Below are 9,381 nucleotides of genomic sequence, written 5' to 3'. Positions count from 1 at the left end.
GGGACATGTGTTCCAATTAGTTTCAGGGAACCCTAGTGTGGGAGGTTTAACAAAACCTCAGAAGTGAGAATAGAGTCCGAATACTCTAACAAAGCCTGCACAGAATTCGGCTCAACTCTCTTTCCAACTCCCCTCCCCACAGTTCTTCACTATGAAAGACATAAGAAATACACAGCCATCAATTTCCAAGATATACAAACAGCTCATACAATTCAACAACAACAAAAAACAAACAACCCAACTGAAAAAATGGGGAGAAGACCTAAATAGACATTTCTCTGAAGAAGATATACAGATGGCCAATAGGCACATGAAAAGATGCTCAACATTGCTAACTATTAGAGAAATGCAAATCAAATCTACAATGAGGTACCACCTCACAATGGTCAGAATGGCCATCATTAAAAAGTCTACAGAGGAGCTTCAAGATGGCAGAAGAGTAAGATGTGGAGATCACCTTCCTCCCCACAAATACATCAGAAATACATCTACATGTGGAACAGCCCCTACCAAGCACCTACTGAACGCTGGCAGAAGACCTCAGACCTCCCCAAAAGCAAGAAACTCCCCACGTACCTGGGTAGGGGAAAAGAAAAAAGAAAACACAGAGACAAAAGAATAGGGACGGTGCCTGCACCAGTGGGAGGGAGCTGTGAAGGAGGAAAGGTTTCCACACACTAGGAAACCCTTTCACTGGCGGAGACTGCGGGTGGCGAAGTGGGGGAGCTTCGGGGCCACGGAGGAGAGCGCAGCCACAGGGGTGCGGAGGGCAAAGCGGAGAGATTCCCGCACAGAGGATCGGCGACAAGCAGCACTCACCAGCCCGAGAGGCTTGTCTGCTCACCCGCTGGGGCGGGTGGGGGCTGGGAGCTGAGGCTCGGGCTTTGGTCGGATCCCAGGGAGAGGAGTGGGGTTGGCTGCCTGCACACAGCCTGAAGGGGGCGAGCGCGCCACAGCTGGGAGGGAGTCCGGGAAAAAGTCTGGAGCTGCCAAACAGGCAAGAGACTTTTTCTTGCCTCTTTGTTTCCTGGTGCGTGAGGAGAGGGGATTAAGAGCGCCACCTAAATGAGCTCCAGGGACGGGCGCGAGCAGCGGCTATCAGCGAGGACCCCAGAGACAGGCATGAGGCTAAGGCTGCTGCTGCCGCCACCAAGAAGCCTGTGTGCAAGCACAGGTCACTATCCACACCGCCCCTCCCGGGAGCCTGTGCGGCCCGCCACTGCCAGGGTCCCGTGATCCAGGGACAACTTCCCCAGGAGAACACACAGCGCGCCTAAGGCTGGTGCAATGGCACGCCGGCCTCTGCCGTGGCAGGCTCGCCCCGCATTCCGTGCCACTCCCTCCACCCCCCCACCCCACCTGAGTGAGCCAGAGCACCCAAATCAGCTGCTCCTTTAACCCCGTCCTGTCTGAGTGGGAACAGATGCTCTCAGGCGACCTACACGCACAGGCGGGGCCAAATCCAAAGCTGAACCCCAGGAGCTGTGCGAACAAAGAAGAGAAAGGGAAATCTCTCCCAGCAGCCTCAGGAGCAGCGTATTAAATCTCCACAGTCAACCTGATGTACCCTGCATCTGTGGAATACCTGAAAAGACAAAGAATCATGACAAATTGAGGCGGTGGACTTTGGGAGCAACGATATATATATTTTTTCCCCTTTTCCTCTTTTTGTGAGTGTGTATGTGTATGCTTCTGTGTGATTTTGTCTATATAGCTTTGCTTTTACCATTTGTGCTAGGGTTCTGTCTGTCCGTTTTGTTTTTTTTTTTAATATAGTTTTTAGCACTTGTTATCATTGGTGGATTGGTTTTTTGGTTTGGATGCTCTGTTCTTTCTTTCTTTCTTTCTTTTTATTACTTTTAATTTTTTTTATTTTTAATAATTATTTTTTATTTTAATAACTTTATTTTAGTTTAGTTTATTTTTTTCTTTCCTTCTTTCTTTTTTTGGAAGATAAAATAGTAGAAATAACTACCACAGAGCAGAATACAGAAAAAAGAATGAAAAGAATTGAGGACAGTCTCAGAGACCTCTGGGGCAATATTAAATGCACCAACATTCAAATTATAGGGGTCCCAGGGGAAGAAGAGAAAAAGAAAGGGACTGAGAAAATATTTGAAGAGATTATAGTTGAAAACTTCCCTAATATGGGAAAGGAAATAGTCAATCAAGTCCAGGAAGCACAGAGAGTCCCATACAGGATAAAGCCAAGGAGAAACATGCCAAGACACATATTAATCAAACTATCAAAAATTAAATACAAAGAAAATATATTAAAAGCAGCAAGGGAAAAGCAACAAATAACATACAAAGGAATCCCCATAAGGTTAACAGCTGATCTTTCAGCAGAAACTCTGCAAGCCAGAAAGGAGTGGCAGGACATATTTAAAGTGATGAAAGGGAAAAAACTACAACCAAGATTACTCTACCCAGCAAGGATCTCATTCAGATTCGACGGAGAAATTAAAACCTTTACAGAGAAGCAAAAGCTAAGAGAATTCAGCATCACCAAACCAGCTTTACAACAAATGCTAAAGGAACTTTTCTAGGCAAGAAACACAAGAGAAGGAAAAGACCTACAATAACAAACCCAAAACAATTAAGAAAATGGTACTAGGAACATACATATCAACCATTACCTTAAATATAAATGGATTAAATGCTCCCACCAAAAGACATAGATTGGCTGAATAGATACAAAAACAAGACCCATATATATGCTGTCTACAAGAGACCCACTTCAGACCTAGAGACACATACAGACTGAAAGTGAGGGGATGGAAAACGATATTCCATGCAAATGGGAATCAAAAGAAAGCTGGAGTAGCAATTCTCACATCAGACAAAATAGACTTTAAAACAAAGACTATTACAAGAGACAAAGAAAGACACTACATAATGATCAAGGGATCAATCCAAGAAGAAGATATAACAATTATAAATATTTATGCCCCCAACATAGGAGCACCTCAATACATAAGGCAAATACTAACAGCCATAAAAGGGGAAATTGACAGTAACACAATCATAGTAGGGGACTTTTTAACACCCCACTTTCACCAATGGACAGGTCATCCAAAATGAAAATAAATAAGATAACACAAACTTTAAATGACACATTGAACAAGATGAACTTAATTGATATTTACAGGACATTTCATCCAAAAACAACAGAATACACTTTCTTCTCAAGTGCTCATGGAACATTCTCCAAGATATATCATATCGTGGGTCACAAATCAAGCCTTGGCAAATTTAAGAAAATTGAAAACGTATCAAGTATCTTTTCTGACCACAATGCTATGAGACTAGATATCAATTACAGGAAAAACTCTGTAAAAAATACAAACACATGGAGGCTAGACAATACACTACTTAATAACCAAGAGATCACTGAAGGAATCAAAGAGGAAATCAAAAAATACCTAGAAACAAATGACAATGAAAATACGACGACCCGAAACCTATGGGATGCAGCAAAAGCCGTTCTAAGAGGGAAGTTTATAGCAAAACAATCCTACCTTAAGAAACAAGAAAAATCTCAAATAAACAACCTAACCCTACACCTAAAGCAATTAGAGAAAGAAGAACAAAAAAACCCCAAAGTTAACAGAAGGAAAGAAATCATAAAGATCAAATCAAAAATAAATGAAAAAGAAATGAAGGAAACAATAGCAAAGATCATTAAAACTAAAAGCTGGTTCTTTGAGAAGATAAACAAAATTGATAAACCATTAGCCAGACTCATCAAGAAAGAAAGGGAGAAGACTCAAGTCAATAGAATTAGAACTGAAAAGGGAGAAGTAACAACTGACACTGCAGAAATACAAAGGATCATGAGAGATTACTACAAGCAACTCTATGCCAATAAAATGGACAACCTGGAAGAAATGCACAAATTCTTAGAAATGCACAACCTTCTGAGACTGAACCAGGAAGAAATAGAAAATATAAACAGACCAATCACAAGCACTGAAATTGAAACTGTGATTAAAAATTTTCCAACAAACAAAAGCCCAGGACCAGATGGCTTCACAGGTGAAATCTATCAAACATTTAGAGAAGAGCTAACACCTATCCTTCTCAAAATCTTCCAAAATAGAGCAGAGGGAGGAACACTCCTAAACTCATTCTATGAGGCCACCATCACCCTGATACCAAAACCAGACAAAGATGTCACAAAGAAAGAAAACTACAGGCCAATAGCACTGATGAACATAGATGCAAAAATCCTCAGCAAAATACTAGCAAACAGAATCCAACAGCACATTAAAAGGATCATACACCATGATCAAGTGGGGTTTATCCCAGGAATGTAAGGATTCTTCAATATACGCAAATCAATCAATGTGATACACCATACTAATAAATTGAAGAATAAAAACCATATGATAATCTCAATAGATTCAGAAAAAGCTTTCGAAACAATTCAACACCAATTTATGATAAAAACCCTCCAGAAATTAGGCATAGAGGGAACTTACTTGAACATACTAAAGGCCATATATGACAAACTCATGCCAACATCATCCTCAATGGTGAAAAACTGAAACCATTTCCACTAAGATCAGGAACAAGACAAGGTTGCCCACCCTCACCACTATTATTCACCATTGTTTTGGAAGTGTTAGCCACAGCAATCAGAGAAGAAAAGAAACAAAAGGAATTCAAATCGGAAAAGAAGAAGATGTCACTGTTTGCAAATTACATGATACTATACATAGAGAATCCTAAAGATGCTACCACAAAACTACTAGAGCTAATCAATGAATTTGGTAAAGTAGCAGGATACAAAATTAATGCACAGAAATCTCTTGCATTCCTATAAACTAATGATGAAAAATCTGAAAGTGAAATTAAGAAAACACTCCCATTTACCATTGCAACAAAAAGAATAAAATACCTAGGAATAAACCTGCCTAAGGAGACAAAAGACCTGTTTGCAGAAAATTATAAGACACTGATGAAAGAAATTAAAGATGATACAAATAGATGGAGTGATATACCATGTTCTTGGATTGGAAGAATCAACATTGTGAAAATGACTATACTACCCAAAGCAATCTACAGATTCAATGCAATCCCTATCAAACTACCACTGGCATTTTTCACAGAACTAGAACAAAAAATTTCACAATTTGTATGGAAACACAAAAGACCCCAAATAGCCAAAGCAATCTTGAGAAAGAAAAACGGAGCTGAAGGAATCAAGCTCCCTGACTTCATAGTATACTACAAAGCTACAGTAATCAAGACAGTATGGTACTGGCACAAAAACAGAAATATAGATCAATGGAACAGGATAGAAAGCCCAGAGATAAACTCACACACATATGGTCACCTTTTTTTTGATAAAGAAGGCAAGAATATACAATGGAGAAAAGACAGACTCTTCAATAAGTGGAGCTGGGAAAACTGGACAGCTACATGTAAAAGAATGAAATTAGAACACTCCCTAACACCATACACAAAAATAAACTCAAAATGGATTAAAGACCTAAATTTAAGGCCAGACACTATCAAACTCTTAGAGGAAAACATAGGCAGAACACTCTATGACATAAATCACAGCAAGATCCTTTTTGACCCACCTCCTAGAGAAATGGAAATAAAAACAAAAATAAGCAAATGGGACCTAATGAAACTTAAAAGCTTTTGCACAGCAAAGGAAACCATAAACAAGACAATAAGACAACCCTCAGAATGGGAGAAAAATATTTGCAACTAAAGCAACCAACAAAGGATTAATCTCCAAAATATACAAGCAGCTCATGCAGCTCAATATCAAAAAAACAAACAACCCAATCCAAAAATGGGCAGAAGCCCTAAATAGACATTTCTCCAGAGAAGATATACAGATTGCCAACAAACACATGAAAGAATGCTCAACATCACTAATCATTAGAGAAATGCAAATCAAAACTACAATGAGGTATCACCTCACACCAGTCAGAATGGCCATCATCAAAAAATCTACAAACAATAAATGCTGGAGAGGGTGTGGAGAGAAGGGAACCCTCTTGCACTGTTGGTGGGAATGTAAATTGATACAGCCACTATGGAGAACAGGATGGAGGTTCCTTAAAAAACTAAAAATAGAACTACCATACGACCCAGCAATCCCACTACTGGGCATATACCCTGAAAAAACCATAATTCAAAAAGAGTCATGTACCAAAATTTTCATTGCAGCTCTATTTACAGTAGCCAGGACATGGAAGCAACCTAAGTGTCCATCGACAGATGAATGGATAAAGATGTGGCACATATATACAATGGAATATTACTCAGCCATAAAAAGAAACGAAATTGAGTTATTTGTAGTGAGGTGGATGGACCTAGAGTCTGTCATACAGAGTGAAGTCAGAAAGAGAAAAACAAATACCATATACTAACACATATATATGGAATCTAAAAGAAAAAGAAAAAATGGTCATGAAGAACCTAGGGGCAGGACGGGAATAAAGAGGCAGACCTACTAGAGAATGGACTTGAGGACAAGGGGAGGGGGAAGGGTAAGCTGGGACAAAGTGAGAGAGTGGCATGGACATATATACACTACCAAATGTAAAACCCATAGCTAGTGGGAAGCAGCCGCATAACACAGGGAGATCAGCTCGGTGCTTTGTGACCACCTAGAGGTGTGGGATAGGGAGGGTGGGAGGGAAGGAAATGCAAGAGGGAAGAGATATGGGGATATATGTATATGTATAGCTGATTCACTTTGTTATAAAGCAGAAACTAACACACCATTGTAAAGCAATTATACTCCAATAAAACGTTAAAAAAAAAAAATGTCTACAGGGATTTCCCTCGTGGTTCAGTGTTTAAGAATCCGCATGCCAATGCAGGGGACATGGGTTTGATCCCCAGTGCAGGAAGATCCCACATGCCGCAGAGCAACCAAACGCATGCACCACAACTACTCAGCCTGTGCCCTAGAGCCTGTGTGCTGCAACTACTGAGCCTACGTGCTGCAACTACTGAAGCCCATGTGCGTAGAGCCCGTGCTCTGCAACAAGAGGAGCCACCACAATGAGAAGCCCACGCACCACAACGAAGAGTATTCCCCCTCGCTGCAACTAAAGAAGCCTGAGAGCAGCAACGAATTCCCAACGCAGCCAAAAAAAAAAAGTCTACAAATAACAAATGCTGGAAAGGGTGTGGGGAAAAGGGAACCCTCCTACACTGTTTGTGGGAATGTACAGCTACTGTGGAAAACAGTATGGAGGTTCCTCAGAGAACTAAAAATAGAATTACCATGTGATTCAGCAATCCCACTCCTGGGCATATATCCCGGACAAAACTCTAATTCAAAAAGATACATGCACCCCTATGTTCATAGCAGCATTTTTTGCAATAGCCAAATCATGGAAACAACCTAAATGTGCATTGACAGATGAATGGATAAAGAAGATGTGGTACATATATACAATGGGATACTACTCAGCCAAAAAAAGAACGAAATAATGCCATTTGCAACAACATGGATGCAAGTAGAGATGATCATACTAAGTGAAGTAACTCAGAAAAAGAAAGAGAAATACCATATATCACTTATATGTGGAATCTAAAATATGGCACAAATGAAACTATCTCTAAAACAGAAACAGACTCACAGACATAGGGGGAGGAAAGGTGGGGGAGGGATGGACTGGGAGTTTGGGGTTAGTAGATTCAAACTATTACATATAGAATGGATAAACAACAAGGTCCTACTGTATAGCACAGAGAACTATATGCAAGATCCTGGGATAAACCATAATGGAAAAGAATATAAAAAAGCATGTATATATGTGTATAACTGAGTCACTTCGCTGCACAGCAGAAATTAACACAACATTGTAAATCAAATATACTTCAATAAAAAAATAAATTAAAAAAAAGAAATACACAGCCATCAATTGTAATTTGTTGAATAAAATCACTGCCTCTCATAGAATCAAAATTGAGTCACCTCTGGTTTTATTTATCTGAGTCTTCTTTCTTTGCTTCTTCATAAACCTGGCTAAAAGGTTTTCAGATTTTGTTTATCTTTTCAAAAAACCAACTCTTGGTTTTGTTGATTTTTTTTTAATGCTTTTCTACTCTCTATTGTTTATTTCTGCTCTTCTGCTAACTTTGGGCTTAGTTTGTTCTTCCTTTTCTAGTTCCTTTAGGTGTAAAGTTAAATTGTTTGTTTGAGATCTTTCGTTTTTAATGTAGGCATTTATTGCTATGTACTTCTCTCAGTAATGTTTTTCCTGCATCCCATAAGTTTTGGTACATTATGTTTCGATTTTCATTTGTCTCGAGATTTTTTTTATTTCCCTTCTGACTTCTTCTTTGACCCACTGGTTGTTCAAAAGTGTGCTGTTTAATTTCCACATGGTTGTGAATTTTCCAGTTCTCCTTCTGCTATTGATTTCTAAAATGGCCAACAGGTATGTGAAAGCTGCTCAATGTTACTATCATCAGGGGAATGCAAATCAAAACCACAATATGTTTTACATATGTCAGGGTGGCTATTATTAAAAAAAGAGAGAGAGAGAGAGAGACAAGTGTCAGCAAGGATGCAGAAAAAGTTTTGGAACTGTTGGTGGGAATGCAAAATGGTTCAGCAGCCACTGTAGAAAGCAGTATGGAGATTCAATTCAAAAAACTTAAAATAGAACTACCATATGATCCAGTGTTACCACTTCTGGGTATTTATCCAACAGAATTGAAGTCAGGATCTCAAAGAGATATATGTACTCTCATGTTCACTGCACTATTCATAATAGCTAAGATGTTGAAACAAACTCAATGTTCATCAACAGATCAATGGATAAAGAAAAAGTGCTATCTATATACAATGGAATATTACCCAGCCTTTTAAAAAAAGGGAATTTTGCAACATGTGACAACACGGATGAACTTTGAGGACATTATGCTAAGTGAAATAAGCCAGAGAAGGACAAATACTGCATAATTCCACTTATATGAGGTATCTAAAATAGTCAAATTCACAGAATCAAAGAGTAGAATGGTGGTTGCCAGGGACTGGGAAAAGGAAGAAATGAGGAGTTACTAACCAATGAGCATAAAGTTTCAGTTAAACAAGGTGAATAAGCTCTAGAGACCTGCAGTACAACATTGTACCTATACAGTTAAAAATACTGCATTGTAAATTTTAAATTTTGTTAAGAAGGTAGATCTCATATTAAGTGTTCTTACCATAATAAAATAATGTTTAAAAAAAAAAGAGAAAGTCACCACACAAGTAGCAACCTGAAGAAAAGAAAACACACCATGCACATGTATGCACACACACATATGCATACATTCACATACTATACAGGAAGGGAAGAAAGAATGTGGAGAGGGAGGGATAGAAGAAGAAAGGGGTGAAAGGCAAGAAAA

Source organism: Eubalaena glacialis, chromosome 8 (assembly GCF_028564815.1).
Source record: "Eubalaena glacialis isolate mEubGla1 chromosome 8, mEubGla1.1.hap2.+ XY, whole genome shotgun sequence".
NCBI lineage: Eukaryota > Metazoa > Chordata > Mammalia > Artiodactyla > Balaenidae > Eubalaena > Eubalaena glacialis.
The sequence above is the reverse complement of the archived record's forward strand: the minus strand, read 5'-3'. Positions refer to the sequence as shown.